Source organism: Geotrypetes seraphini, chromosome 14, assembly GCF_902459505.1.
Source record: "Geotrypetes seraphini chromosome 14, aGeoSer1.1, whole genome shotgun sequence".
Taxonomy (NCBI): Eukaryota; Metazoa; Chordata; class Amphibia; order Gymnophiona; family Dermophiidae; genus Geotrypetes; species Geotrypetes seraphini.
Window position 1 is genome coordinate 53,670,572 of NC_047097.1, and position 15,374 is coordinate 53,685,945.

General features: G+C 41.0%; 1 protein-coding gene across 4 annotated transcripts in view; it reads left to right on the top strand.

Annotated features, from left to right (window-relative positions):
• The window catches only part of PEAK1 (pseudopodium enriched atypical kinase 1), a 238,044-nt gene that overhangs the window by 147,630 nt on the left and 75,040 nt on the right, over positions 1 to 15,374 (top strand). For 3 of the 4 annotated variants that reach the window (XM_033920741.1, XM_033920742.1, XM_033920740.1), the window contains exon 3: positions 5,880 to 6,073. The exons of the other annotated variant lie outside the window; for it this stretch is intronic. The gene's annotated coding sequence lies outside the window, so the exon portion shown is untranslated. The remainder of the gene's footprint in view (positions 1 to 5,879; positions 6,074 to 15,374) is intronic. 4 annotated transcript variants of the gene reach the window in all.

Genomic DNA, 15,374 nt, shown 5'->3' on the forward strand with positions numbered 1-15,374 from the left:
AGAATTTTATTGTAAATGAATAATGCAGTGACCATTTGAACTTGTGATTTTGAGGACAATAGCCATTTAAAAATCAATTTTTGGTGCAAAGGACATACGAGTCCTGACAATAGGTGATATTCCCATACTTAGAACATAAGATTTGCCGCTGCTGGGTCAGACCAGCGGTCCATCGTGCCCAGCAGTCCATCGTGCCCAGCAGACCAGTGCCCTATTTGAGTCTAGCCTTACTTGTGTATGTTCTGTTCCAGTAAGAACTTATCCAACCTTGTCTTGAATCCCTGAAGGGTGCTTTCCCCTATAACAGCCTCCGAAAGAGCGGTCCAGATTTCTACCACTCTCTGTAGTGCCCCCTTCAGTTTTTTCCTTCTGCAAGCAAGTTGAGAAAGTACGATTCTGATCTGCTGTGATAACAGAAGCGGGAATTTCTCTCATTATGGTCCCTTCATTCTTGCCGAAGGTGGTATCATCTTTCCATGTCATTCAAGAAGTCAGGTTACCAACTTTTCAAACTACAGGTTCCAAGAGGAGGGACAAAGTGTTGAACTTGCTGGATGTACGGAGAAGTCTTTTTTGATATTTGGAATTAACCAATGACTTTAGTCTTTCAGATCATCTTTATGTCTTAACCAGTGTGGCAAGACTAGGCAGGCCTGCATCTAAGGTAACCATCTCCAGATGGATTTATATGGCTATCTCTTCGACATACATTGGCTGTGGAAAACAGCCACAAGTTGCTTTGAGAGCATACTCCACTAGAAGTACGGCATTTTCGTGAGTTGAGATGAGGACAGTTCTTCCTGAAGAGATTTGTAGAGAAGCTACATGGTCCGTTCTCCATACATTTACAATGTTTTATAAGGTGGATGTGGCAACAAGAGAAGGTAATGCTTTTGGGTCCTTGGTATTCAAGACAGGTTCATCTGTCCCACCCTAGACTCAGGAGACTGTTTTGGTATGTCACCTATTGTCAGAACACTCACAACCACTGGTAAAAACAGAAATGACACTGAAGGTGTTTTATCTGCAAGGGTTACAAACCTCAGATTGTGGAGCTATTCACCCACTTTGGGTTTTCTTGTGAAGAAATTCTTTTTCACCTGCTCCTGTTTACGTCACTGGCTTGAACCCAACTTACAAACCTTGCACTAAATTTGTTTTTTGTTTTTAAATCTTTATTAAATATCATATTAATATAATAAAGTTAATCTAAAAAGTCTCTCTAATGTATTATTTTGGAGCCTATTATAGACTTCATAGACTCTTTACTAAAGACTATTAACCTAACAGCTCATTTCAAGTAACAGAACCAGCAGATTAATGCAAAAATTCAGTAAAAAAAATAATTTGTATTTATCTTGAAAAGTGCACTGGTGCTTTAAAGTGCTTTGATACATGCTCTATATAACTAAAGCAGTTGCTCTTTTTTTTCTTTCTTTAATACATCTGACGCGGCCTGCATTTTGTGGGGCAAACAGCACTTCCGCTGCGTCAGGGAAAAGTTTTTGGCAACGCTGAAAAGCAAAACAAGCAAAAATGACCAAATATTCTACTTACAAACAAAAATTGCCTTCTTTAAAAGTTTGTTGTTTTTTTTTACCTTCTGTAGGCAATGCAAACACTCCTGCCAGTTCTGAGCAACAAGGGAACATAGCACTATGTATTTTAAAAAGACTGCATGACGTCTCTCTCATTAACATACTCTAATCTAATTGGCAGAAATACCTCCTATCTATAAAGTGAAAAAAATCTATCATTTAAGAGAATTTTAAAGATAGAAATTAAAGCGAAACAACCTACAGAGTCTACTATATTCATGGCACTAAAGGCAATTTTTAATTAATAGATATGCTGCCATTCCAGAGCTTTTTTGAGACCATCAGGTTCAAGTGTTTTCAGCCTAAAAATCCAGCGCTGCACTTTCTGAGCTAAAGCTTTTTAAATTTAAAATTGCCTTTAGTGCTATGAATATAGTAGACTCTGAAAATGATGTTTTTGTTGGTTTTTATTATCTGTAACTTTATTATTGCGCTTGTTTTATGTATTCATTTATTGATTTAAAAAAAAAAGTGGCAGGCATCAGTATGGCACATACTGAGAATGTTGGGCTTCGTGACATCAACAGTATATACTACTCAGTTGGCACATCTCAACATATAATAAAGGAAATACAGAAGGAAAGGCTGGGACTATATAGAAAGCTGGACAAATATAAGAATACACCATAAATGGATAAAAATACAATAAATTTATTAAAATTTGATGTTATCAAAAATAGATGACTCCAAAGGAAAATTTTGTTGGACTTAACATAAGGACATAAGCAGTGCCTCTGCTGGGTCAGACCAGAGGTTCATCGTGCTCAGCAATCCGCTCATGCGGCAGCCCAACAGGTTCAGGACCTGTGTAGTAATCCTCTATCTATACCCCTCTATCCCCTTTACCTTCAGAAAATTGTCCAATCCCTTCTTGAACCCTAATACCGTACTCTGTCCTATCACGCCCTCTGGAAACACATTTCAGGTGTCCACCACCCATTGGTGAAGAAAAATTTCCTAGCATTTGTTTTGAATTTGTCCCCTTTCAACTTTTCTGAATGACCTCTCGATCTTGTAGTTTTCAAAAGATTGAAGAATCTGTCCCTCTCCACTTTCTCCATGCCCTTCATGATTTTGTAAGTCTCTATCATATCTCCTCTAAGTCTTCTCTTTTCCAGGGAAAAGAGCCCCAGTTTCTCCAATCTCTCAGCGTATGAAAGGTTTTCCATACCTTTTATCAAACATGTTGCTCTCCTCTGAACACTCTCGAGTAACGGCATATCCTTCTTAAGGTACGGCGACCAATATTGGACGCAGTACTCCAGATGCAGACGCACCATCGCTCGATACAATGGCAGGATAACTTCTTTCGTTCTGGTTGTAATACCCCTCTTGATTATATCTAGCATTCTATTTGCTCTCTTGGCGGCCGCTGCGCACTGTGCCGTCAGCTTCATTGTCTTGTCCACCATTACCCCCAAGTCCCTTTCTTGGGTACTCTCACTCTTTAACATCCCTCCCATCGTATAGCTGTACCTCGGGTTTCTGCTTCTTACATGCAATACTTTACATTTCTCTACATTGAACTTCATCTGCCATCTCGTCACCCACTCCCCTAGTTTGTTCAGGTCCCTTTGTAATTTTTCGCAGTCCTCTTTAGTCCGAGCACCACTAAATAGTTTGTCGTCTGCGAATTTTATTATTTTGCACTTCGTCCCTGTTTCTAGATCATTTATAAATATATTGAATAGCAGCGGTCTGAGCACCAATCCCTGTGGAACACCACTCGTAACCTTCCTCCAGTCTGAGTAGTGGCCCTTCACTCCCACTCTCCGTTTCCTACCTGCCAACCAATTTCTGATTCATCTATGTACGTCTCCTTCCACCCCATGGTTCTTCAGTTTCCGAAGTAGGCGTTCATGGGGTACCTTGTCAAAGGCTTTTTGGAAATCTAAGTATACGATGTCTATGGGGGTCATCTTTGTCCATCCGTTTGGTAATTCCTTCGAAGAAGTGCAATAAGTTCGTTAGGCACGATCTCCCCTTGCAGAAGCCCTGTTGGCTTGTGATCAGAAGTTTATTTCTTTCAAAATGCTCATCGATGCTGTCTTTTATCAGCGCTTCCGCCATTTTCCCCGGAACCGAGGCCAGACTCACTGGGCTGTAGTTCCCCGGGTCACCTCTCGATCCCTTTTTAAAGATGGGTGTAACATTGGCTATTTTCCAATCCTCCGGGATCACGCCTGTTTTCAGGGATATATTGCAAATTTGCTGTAGTAGTTTCGCTATTTTCTCCTTAAGTTCTTTCAGAACCCTTGGGTGGATTCCGTCCAGGCCTGGCGATTTGTCAGTTTTTAATTTTTCTATCTGCCTGCGTACGTCTTCGAGGCTCACTTCCATGGATGTTAATTTTTCTGCTTGGTCTCCTTTGAAGATTAGCTCAGGTTCCGGGATGTTGGATGTGTCCTCTTTTGTAAATACAGACAAAAAGAACATGTTTAGTCTTTCCGCCACTTCTTTCTCCTCCTTCGCCACCCCCTTCCTGTCTCCGTCATCCAGCGGTCCCACCTCCTCCCTAGCTGGATATGATATTTAAATGTCCATAAGTTGCCACTTATTGGAGTAAAGTTTGGCCAACAATGTCAACTTTGCTTCCTATGTCAGAACCATTAACCTATTCAATAGTTATTTTAGGGGGGGTTCAGTCTAAAGTTTGCATTAATCTCTTATCAAAAAAAACTATTGAAGAACTTAATAGTGATAACAATTATACAACAGTTTGATCTAATTGGAAGGATTTTTCCAAATTGGATTATAACATGTAGTGGAATATGTTATATTTGTACAATAAGTATGAGAAAATATATGCTGTTTGAGAAAATTTAAGAAAGTATGGGATTGTTTGCTTAAATTTAGGGATCAAAATGTTGGTAATTATTTTGGCTAATATATTACGACACCCTGTGACTTAATTTTTTTTTTCTTTTAATATTGTATTAATACTATTTTATATTTTGGTTTGGAAAAAAAAATTTGATAACTACAAATACATAAAGCATATTGTCTCTATTTTCAACTTTGCGGGTTGCATCGGGGTAAAAGCGGAACAACCTGTAAACAAACATTAAACAAAAATTAAAATTATAAGTGCAAAGAATAAATGCATAAAATTATCTATGGATGACACGGTGACAAAATTCATCACCGTTCCCGTCCCCGCGGATAACCGCGGGAAATAATCCCATGTCATTTTCTAGTGTCTATTTCAACCTCGGTCCTTCTACACCAGCATTCTTCAAAGAAAAGCTTGTGGGTCAGTGGTTGTGGCCATTCATACTCTGATTCTCATGGGAGCCAAGGATAATGAAGCCATTGTGACATCACTGATGTGATTGGCTCTTAGGCACTGGTGGAATGAGGCATTATGACATCACAATATCTGCTCTGGATACCAGAGACTGTCATTCTTTAGTGTCTATCTCAACCTCAGTCCTTCTACACCAGCATTCTTCAGAGCAAAGCTTGAGGGTCAGTGGTTGTGGCCATTCATACTCTGATTCTTTTCTCTCTCCTTAAAGAATGACATGAAGATGGTTTCCTGCGGTTATCCGCGGGGACGGGAACGGTGATGAATTTTGTCACCGTGTCATTCTCTACTATGGATGTACAGTATATACAGCTGGTTATATACAGCTGCTGTCCTCTGAGGAGAACTGATCCAACCTCGGGGCACAAGTAAACCTCAGCTCTGTTTGAAGTTTCCTCTGTAGAAGGAGGGAACTGCGTAGAAATTTGTTACTCTTGAGCCATCCAATTTAACAAATTTATATCAGTAGTTCACTAGGCTTTTTCCCTTGTTGGCAAAAGTGTGTATTGAAAACTGGTGTGACGTGTGTCCCTTGTTGAGCCTTTGAGGCTGGTTTGTGTTGTTGGTGACATGCAGCCCTGTCATATTAGGCAAACTAACAGGTAGCCCAGCAACATTTTAGAACGGGTATCTGAAGCAAGGTAGAATCTCCAGAAAGCAGCAACTGTTCAAGAGATCTATTTATATTCTTGTATGCCATTTGACACCGGGGCTTGTTACCGTTTAGAACTGTGCAGCCTTTTTGAAAACTCGACCTGTTTCAGCTTTGATCTTTTCAAGTATTAGTTAAGTTGAAGTAAACATACTCGTATAGGATCAAATATTCTTCCTCACTGCTGTTCTGTACATTTTGGATAGGCTGAAGGTGATTGTTGGTAGAAAGAATGGATACAGATGACATTTCAAACTTTTGCACACTGCACCAAAGTTCACATTTCCTTAATAGTATTTTTTTTTTTTTCTTCCTATCGCAGTAAACACGGCCAGCCTGATTTGCGATCAGAAGGAAAAAGAGCAGAGAGATAATTAAGGAGACAGGAAAACCAACTTGGATGAATGCAACACCTCCCATTAATATATTAAGGAATTCAGAACCAGCTGCTGCAACAGAAGGTTTATCGTAGCCATTCCTCACTCTGGAATGGGTGAAACGCTGCAGACCTGAATGGTAACCTCATTCATTTTTTATTTAATTTGACCTAAATTGTAGTGAATCCTACACTTAGTTGTAAAGTTTAAAACATAGCACTTTTACGGCTACTCAAGTTCTTGTGAAAACTCTTATGTATTGGAATGAAGATTCCTTTCTGTGCATTGTACGTGGGGGGGGGAAGGGTGTTCCGTCCCAGGTGCCCTCCTAGTGGGGGCAACAACACACATCCTCCGCTCCGCCTCCCTCCTCCTCCGCCCCTCCCCCACTACCGCACACCCCTGCGCCTTTTTAACGTTCATGGCGCGAGCAGGGACCCCCCCCCCCCCCCAACCTGCTGCTTGCACCAGCGTTGGCTCTTCTTCTGATGTCACTTTCTGGACCCGCATCTAGGAAGAGATGACGCTGGCGCGAGAAGCAGGTCGAGGTTATTGCTTACGCTGAGAATTTTGAAGTACGGGAGTGTTCGGGGACGGAGCGGAGAAGAGTACGGGGGGAAGGGGCGCCACTGCCCCGGATGCCTCTCACCCTCGCTGTGCCAGATTGCACTTCAGCTCCTTATTTTTGCATTAGGAAGGAGGAGTGTATTGTTGAGGCAAGGCGTCCTCAGCCACATTCACAAAGGTGCCCCAGGGTACCTGAACTAGTACTGTTTTCATATTAGATGCATATTGCGTCATGGCTTATAAATTTTAAAGGCAAAGCTGTTCGCTGTCGTCCACTTTGCTACTTCCAAACCATAGAAGTTGACTTGTTAATATTGCAAGATGTACCAAAACAATCGGACCTAGTTTAGATATGGGTAAAGGTCATTCTTACGAACGAAGCTTTCTCTAGACTAGAGCGAGTCCTGCTACGGTATGGTGTCATCCCGTTTCTTTCCGGTGTAGTTAAATTTATCTTGGTATGCATGCCAAGCAGCTTAGAGTCTTCCGTTGGTAACTGCTCTATAGACAAAAGTTGCTGAGCAGCACAAGTTGCATGGCAGAATGTAATCTGTAATAAAGTATTACTTCTTTCACAATCTAAACAGTAATTTCATAAAGTCTCATGTAAAACATGATGCACATGTAGCAAATGGTTGTCTTGAAATTGCACAGGTAGGTGTTTGTATTAGTTCATAATGTGCACAACATCCTAGGACATGAAGGCAATTAATTTAGTCTAAAAAAGCATACAAGTAAACAAATTTCTTTTAAAATCACAAAAATCACACTCCATATGGGAGGGAAGGTTTCAACTTGAATAGAAAAGATACTTAAAGACAAAAATTTTTTAAACAGCTTTATGTATCATATGAACCATCCAGAGCTGCCAGAAGAGCCACCCTTAAGTATACGCGGTGACAGAATTCATCACCGTTCCCATCCCTGCGAAAAACCATCCCCATGTCATTCTTTAAGGACAGAGGGCAGAATCAGAGTATGAATGGGCTCAGCCACTGATCCTCAAGCCTTGCATTGTAGAATGCTGGTGTGGAAGGACTGAGGTTGAGATAGACACTAAAGAATGACAGTCTCTGGTATTCAGAGCAGATATTGTGATGTCATAATGCTTCCACCAATGCCTAAGAGCCAATCACATCAGTGATGTCACAATGGATTCATTATCCTATACTTGGCTCACATAATAATCAGGGTATGAATGGGCCCAGCCACTGACCCTCAAGCCTTGCATTGAAGAATGCTGGTGTGGAAAGACTGAGGTTGAGATAGACCCTAAAGAATGACAGTCTCTGGTATCCAGATATTGTGATGTCATAATGCCTCATTCCACCAATGCCTAAGAGCCAACCTCATCAGTGATGTCACAATGGGTTCATTATCCTATTCTTGGCTCATATAAGAATCAGAGTATGAATGGGCCCAGCCACTGACCCTCAAGCCGTGCTTTGAAGAACGCTGGCGTAGAAGGATTGAGGTTGAGATAGACACTAAAGAATTGCCTGGGATTGTTTTCTGCGGTTATCTGCAAGGATGGGAACGGTGATGAATTATGTTAATATGTCATTCTCTAATTCAAGAATCATGGCTTCAACTCCTTTAAAAAAATTTTTGCAGGGCAAACACTTTCTTGATATCAGTGGACAGCCATTGCCACAGCTGGCAAATGCATATTGTCTTGCACTCTGCAGTCTAATTTTAGATGGTATGAAGATTATCATTAAATTCCCCTGATAAAGTTAATGTGCCCTCAGTGGTGTATATGGAAATACACTTCTCCCTCTGTATTCGCTGTGATAGGGGATTAACAGAACCGCAAATACTGAAAAACCGCGAATAACTTTTTTATATGTTGTTTGCTGTTTTCTATTAAAAACCATCATGAATATGGTGAAACCGCAAATAACATGGTGGGAGACCTGGCCTGTTTCTGAAGGAGAGGCAAAACACTGTAAAGAAAGTGCTGGGAATCAGTGATTTTCTTTGTAAACGCTTGGAATCAGCGATTTCTCTATGCAAGCTGATGTAATTTAGGGGGAGGAGCCAACAAGCTAAAAACCGTGAATAATCGAAACCGCAAATACGGAGGGAGAAGTGTACATGTATAGGAAGCCTGAAAAGCAAGAACCAACATCTTAAATTTCACCCTAGCTGCAATGGGAAAACCATATATTTTATGCAACATAAAATAATCCCGTGCTTACAGTATATACCACAAATACCTCAATAGTGATTCATTGCAGTTTACAAAAAGCACACAACAAAAAACATTTCAAAGCTGTAGAATAAAAAGAAACTATCCATGAATTCAGTATTATAATATTTAAAAAATCGCAATCTAAAGCCTAAAGAAGCATCTGATATATTAAAAAATTTAAATCTCTTTCTAAAAGGGAAGTAGTCATTCATTTGGCGTAAACTACAAGGAAGCATTTTCCAATTTTTAGTAGCTTGCAATGCCCATAAATAATTATCTTGTATTTCTTTCCTTTAAAATTAGGAAAATCAAAAGTTAACTGAGAATGTAACTTCAAAGCTTTTAAAGGTGGAGCAATTAGAACTAAAGAATCCATCAAAAATGGATGGACATTAAAGATATTTCTCTATGGTAAAACTCTAATTTACACCAATCTCTTCTGAATTTACATGGCACTTTACAGTTAAAATTAAACATTTTGATCTTTTTCTCAACTATATGACATCAACAGAAACTGCCTACAGAAAATCTGAAGAAATTATAGCAGTAAAATGTAATCCTTTATCTTCATTTACTAAAGGTCGGTGTATTTTGGATACATATTGCTCTCAATTTTAGAATAATCTGACCTTCATCTCAATTAGTAATACAGTCACTTGTGTTGGCGGAGGTTTCTTTTATGTTTATTCTTTTGTAATACATATTGAAAAATTTATAAATAGATATTAAAAGAAAAGAACTAAAGAATCCATGTGTTCTGCATTGCCTCTTTTACTAAGGTGCGCTATGCTTTTTAGAGCGCGATAAATATTATCGGTTCATAGACAGCGCGGAAGACAAAGGCGCGTGCCGACAACTGAGCGCAAGACGGAGGTGCACGCCGAAGAAAATTGCTGTTTTTAGGGTCTCCGACGGGGGTTTTTGTTGGGGAGCACCCCCAGTTTACTTAATACAAATCGCGTCGGCGTTGTGGGGGGCTTGGGGGGTTGTAACCCCCCACATTTTACTGTAAACTTAACTTTTTCCCCTAAAAACAGGGAAAAAGTGAAGTTGTCAGTAAAATTTTGGGGGTTACAACCCCCCAAACCTCCCACAACGCGACGCAATGTGTATTAAGTAAAGTGGGGGGTTCCCCCCCAATGCCCCCCCATTGGAGCCCTAAAAACAGTAATTTTCTTCGGCGCGCACCTCCGCACTGCGCTCAATTGTCCGCTCGCACCTTTGTCCCGGCGCGCTTTTGACCTGACACCATATTATCACATGCTAAACGCTAATGTGTGCATGTTATCCTATGGACGTGTTAGCAGTTAGCGCATGCTAAAACGCTTAGCACAGCTTAGTAAAAGAGGGCCTAAAACTTACATGGAACTCTAGCCTCAGTTGGTAACCAATGAAGGTAAATTAGATAGGGAGTAATGGAAGTGTTCCTAGGAGTGTAGCTTTCATGGAGCAGAAGTGGAATTGTCTTGCATCTGCATATATGCATAGAGTATCCCCCAAATTCTGTATATGTCACCTTACCTTGTGCACAGCCGATTTGCATGCACAACTTAATTGTTTAACAAGCCTAATTGGTGCTGATAATTGGGAATTAACACCTCAAAATGGACTGTAATTGGCACTAATTAAAGATTATGCGCACTACTTGGCAGATGTCCGCTATGATAAAACCCTAAGTGTGCATGCGCACTTAGGGTTTTGTGCTTTCTGCCTCCGTGAGGTGTGCTTCCGTGCCGAATTCGATTTTCAAACACGGAGGCAGGGAACACGCCGGCGACTCCCCCCCTCCCGCCCTCACTCACCAACCGCTGCTGCTCCGCCTCTGGTCGCCGGCTGTAACGAACCTCGCAGGCCTCAGTAGCGCATTTCCTCTGACGCTTGGGATCGTGTCAGAAGGAATGTGCTACCGAGGTGCAGAGCGGCCTGCGAGGTTCGGTAGAGCCAGCTGCGATCCTCAGTAGACTGATTTAAAGAAGAGGAGCCGCATGCTGGACAGGGGGAGCAGGGAAGAGGGACAGGGGAGCAGGTAAGGAGTGCTGCTGGTCTGGGGGAGCATGGAAGAGGGACAGGGTGAGCAGGTAGGGAGTGCTGCTGGACAGGGGGAGGTAAAAGGAAGGGAAGAAGGGCTACTGCTGGACAGGAGGAGCAGGTAAGGAGTGCTGCTGGGCAGGGGGAGCAGGGAAGAGGGACAGGGGAGCAGGTAAGGAGTCCTGGACAGGGAGAGGTAAAAGGAAGGGAGAAGGGCTACTGCTGGTCAGGGGGAGTAGGCAAGGGGTGATGGTGGACAGCTGAGGAAAGAGAGAGACAGAAAGAAAGACAGACAGACAAAGCGGCCAAGGAGAGAGAGAGAGAGAGAAAGAAAGAAAGACAGACACACACATCTATTCTAGCACCCGTTAATGTAACGGGCTTAAAGACTAGTATTCTATAAAGTGCTGCATGCTAGTTCTAGTGTATAAATCTTGAAAGGGGGTGTGTCCAGGGGAGGAGCATGTGTGGATTTTGGGCTTTCCTAGGGCTCCTTTTACTAAGGTGTGCTATGCTTTTTATTGTGCGCTAAATATTAGCATGTTAGTCTATGGACGCGTTAGCGGTTAGCGCGTGCTAACAGCGAACTAAAACGCTTAGCGCACCTTAGTAAAACAGGGGGCTATAATTAATACGCACTGTTACAGAATACATCTTATGTGCATTCAAATCGGGCGAAGGGATTTAGGCTTGGTTTTCTTGGCCTAAATGGATGCACCTAAAGGGTGTGATGCGCACTGGCACGTAGTGCGAGTCTGTAAGGTGCGTGTACCTTACATAGACTTGCACTATGCTGTTGTAGTCAGCGGTAACCTTTTGGCATGAAAATATAGCCCCATGTGCATACATTTATTCATGCATTTGAACAGGTTTCGATTTGTGCATTCACAGAGATTATTGTAGGAGCCTGTTTTATAAAGGAATATAGGTACCTTTATGAAATAGGGGCATTTTTGACTATGTTTATAGGTGTAACCTAAATAAGTTTTTATAGGTGCCCTTTTATAAAAGTAGACTCATGCTGCATATATTGGCTGTGCTAATGCAACAAGGCTTCTCCAAGGTGTCGGGTCAAAAGCGCGCCAGGTCAAAGGCGCGTGCCGAAGAAAATGACTGTTTTAAAGGGCTCCGATGGGGTGTGTGGGGGGGGAACCCACCACTTTACTTTATACAGATCGCGCCGCGTTGTGGGGGGTTTGGGAGGTTGTAACCCCCCACATTTTACTGAAAACATAACTTTTTCCCTAAAAAACAGGGAAACAGTTAAGTTTCCAGTATAATGAGGGGGGTTACAACCCCCCAAACCCCCCACAACGCCACCGCGATCTGTATTAAGTAAAGTGGGGGGGGTTCCCCAACAGAACCCCCCGTCGGAGCCCCTAAAAACACTCTTTTTCTTCGGCGCGCGCTTCCGTCTTGCGTTTGTCTATGAACCCTTCTCCAAAGTTAGGAACCATTTCTGTCAGACAAACAGTATGGTCATTTGCTACACAGTACACTTGATTACAGATACAAAGACTTGCGTCTGTGCAATACATGCTGGACAATTATCAAGTCCTTTAGTTTACACAGTTTGATTCTTTTATATTCTTCTTCCATTTCTGGTACAAGTTATTTGGGATCCTGTTCTCTCCTGACACAGTGTATCTTTGCAAAAAAGCTTTCCTTCTCACATTTAGATCAAGTGAAGCATATGGATGAATTATCATGAAAATCTAATACTTTTGCAGGCCTAGAAAATGGAAATCCCCCCCCTCCTCCCCTTGCACATATTCATTTAATAGGGAATGCAATTATAATCCTAAGCAAGGCTTGTTAGTTTTGCACCATATATTCTTAAATGCATGAGGGGATTTAAGATTTTAGTTTAAGCATGTTCTTGATAGCAGCACCAAATCAGTATCAATATTCAAGGCTATTCTTAGATTGGATTTCAACTGTAATCACTAGAAATATAACATCAGTCTATCATTTTCATTAATAAGACATTTTCTCATACACTTATCACGATCCTCTGAGGGTTAAGAAATCCCTTTAGTTCATTGAAATATATTAAATGAACCCATTCATCATAGGATCAATGGTTTGTGTGTTTTGTTATATTTTAATTTTTTATAGAAATTTTCTTATAATAAGTCTTTCTTGTTATATTAATTACTTAGCTTAAATATTGGGAGTGCCTCTACCGACATGTACATGTTTCAAGTCGATCTTTTCATCAGGGTTGAGTCTCCCGTAGCTATTCTGCCCATCTGGAGTATAAGGCTCTGGGGCACTTCTACTTCCTGGCCTATTTCATGTTTTGCGGATGAGCATGATATCACGGACATCACATTTATGCCTGTAAATAAATAAGCTGCATTGTGTAGGAGTGGAGTCTCCATGTTGGTGTAAATCATGTTTTATTGATGTACAATCAGCAAACACTCAAAACAAAACAAGATTATAACAAGGTTGAGAACACCAAAAGTACAACAAAACAAGTTTTTCAAATAAACATCCACCCCCACCTCCATCCCACCTCCATCCATTCCCGATTGCAAACACATCAACCCCACCGGAATCATCTAGTGGCTATCCCAGTCATTATAATAATAATAATAATAATTTTATTTCTTATATACCGCTGTACCGTGAGGTTCTAAGCGGTTTACAGTATAAACAGAAGAAATGCAATAAGTAAGATTAATTGAGATGAAGAGAAAGTACTTAGAGTTCCCTGACTGTCCCAAAGGCTCACATTCTTACTAAAGTACTTGAGAAAAATAAATTAGTTAGGTTATAAACATAGAGTAGAAGAAGGTAGGAAAACAATTCATAGGAAAATTAATTTTGAATACATTATACATTATATATTGTTCAAGGCGGAATACAAATTATAGGAATTACCAAAAGAATTGCGTAATAAAGATTATCTAGATAAATTACATAACAGTGATTCGTGTACATTACATGGTGTGGTAGAGGATTCAATTTTGAGAATTACATATCAAGGGAATCAAGTGATAACAGAATATAGTGGAGATTATCAGTATATACGGTTTACAGATTGGAAGTTACCTAATAATGACGTAAGAAATTTATTGGATAGTGTAGAAAATGTTTATAAGGAAAAGACAACCTCTATATTGATCTATAGGGGGCTTAACATGTAATATTATACCACAAATAACTGCCTCATATGTTAAAGGAATTGACGATTCCAAAATGTTATTAATTCTACCCCATATTGACCTCCAAAAGCTAAGTATCAAAGGACAATAAAACAGATGATCCAGTGTCCCAGTTCATAGAGCATTTCTAATATCATAAACAACATCACTGAAAATAGAGTGATGCAATTGACCAAATTATAAACGTCATCTTCAGTCATTATCCAGTTAATCTGTCATCATTTGTACTATGTAGGTTAAGCAGCAGAGCCTATGAGCTATTTCTATTTTCAGCCTTTGAATACAGTTCGATAGACTCATTTCATTTCTGAGGCAAAATAATGAATTCAGTTTTCCTTATCTCTTAAACCTGGCCACTTTCATCAATAGTTATCTTGGACAGAATTGAGCTGAGCTTGTTAGGGTTGAGTAATAATGGATGCTGCTCTTCGGGATCCAGAAGCATTTCCAAGACTGCAAATCTAGGACTTCTCTAGAATTGTAGTGGGGATGTTTGTGCATTCACCAGTAAGAACATAAGAATTGCCACTGCTGGGTCAGACCAGTGGTCCATCGTGCCCAGCAGTCCGCTCCCGCGGTGGCCATTAGGTCAAAGACCAGTGCTCTAACTGAGACTAGCCTTACCTGCGTTCATTCTGGTTCAGCAGGAACTTCTCCAACCTTGTCTTGAATCCCTGGAGGGTGTTTTCCCTTATAACAGCCTCCGGAAGAGCGTTCCAGTTTTCTACCACTCTCTAGGTGAAGAAGAACTTCTTTACGTTTGTACAGAATCTATCCCCTTTCAACTTTAGAGAGTGCCCTCTCATTCTCTCTACCTTGAAGAGGGTGAGCAACCTGTCTTTATCTACTAAGTCTATTCCCTTCATTATCTTGAATGTTTCGATCATGTCCCCTCGCAGTCTCCTCTTTTCAAGGGAGAAGAGGCCCAGCTTCTCCAATCTCTCACTGTACGGCAACTCCTCCAGCCCCTTAACCATTTTAGTTGCTCTTCTCTGGACCCTTTCGGGTAGTACTGTGTCCTTCTTCATGTACGGCGACCAGTACTGGATGCAGTATTCCAGGTGGAGGCATACCATGGCCCGGTACAGCAGCATGATAACTTTCTCCAATCTGTTCGTGATCTCCTTCTTAATCATTCCTAGCATTCTGTTCGCCCTTTTCGCCGCTGCCGCGCATTGCAAGGACGGCTTCATCGACTTGTCGACCAGTACTCCCCTCTCCTTTCGTTTGAATCTGCTTTTGGGCTGTACAGAAAAAAAAATCAAGTGGTATGTAAAAAATTTATGCAGAAAAATAAATCTTGGTGGCATAGAGGTACATAATCCCTAATTGGCCCAAATATAACTTTTGTGGCATGACCAAAAAAATAGAAATACCATGGACTGAATGTATGCAGTAGATCAAGTTTCAAGTTTATTAGGTTTTTATATACCGCCTATCAAGATTATCTAAGCGGTTTTACAATCAGGTACTCAAGC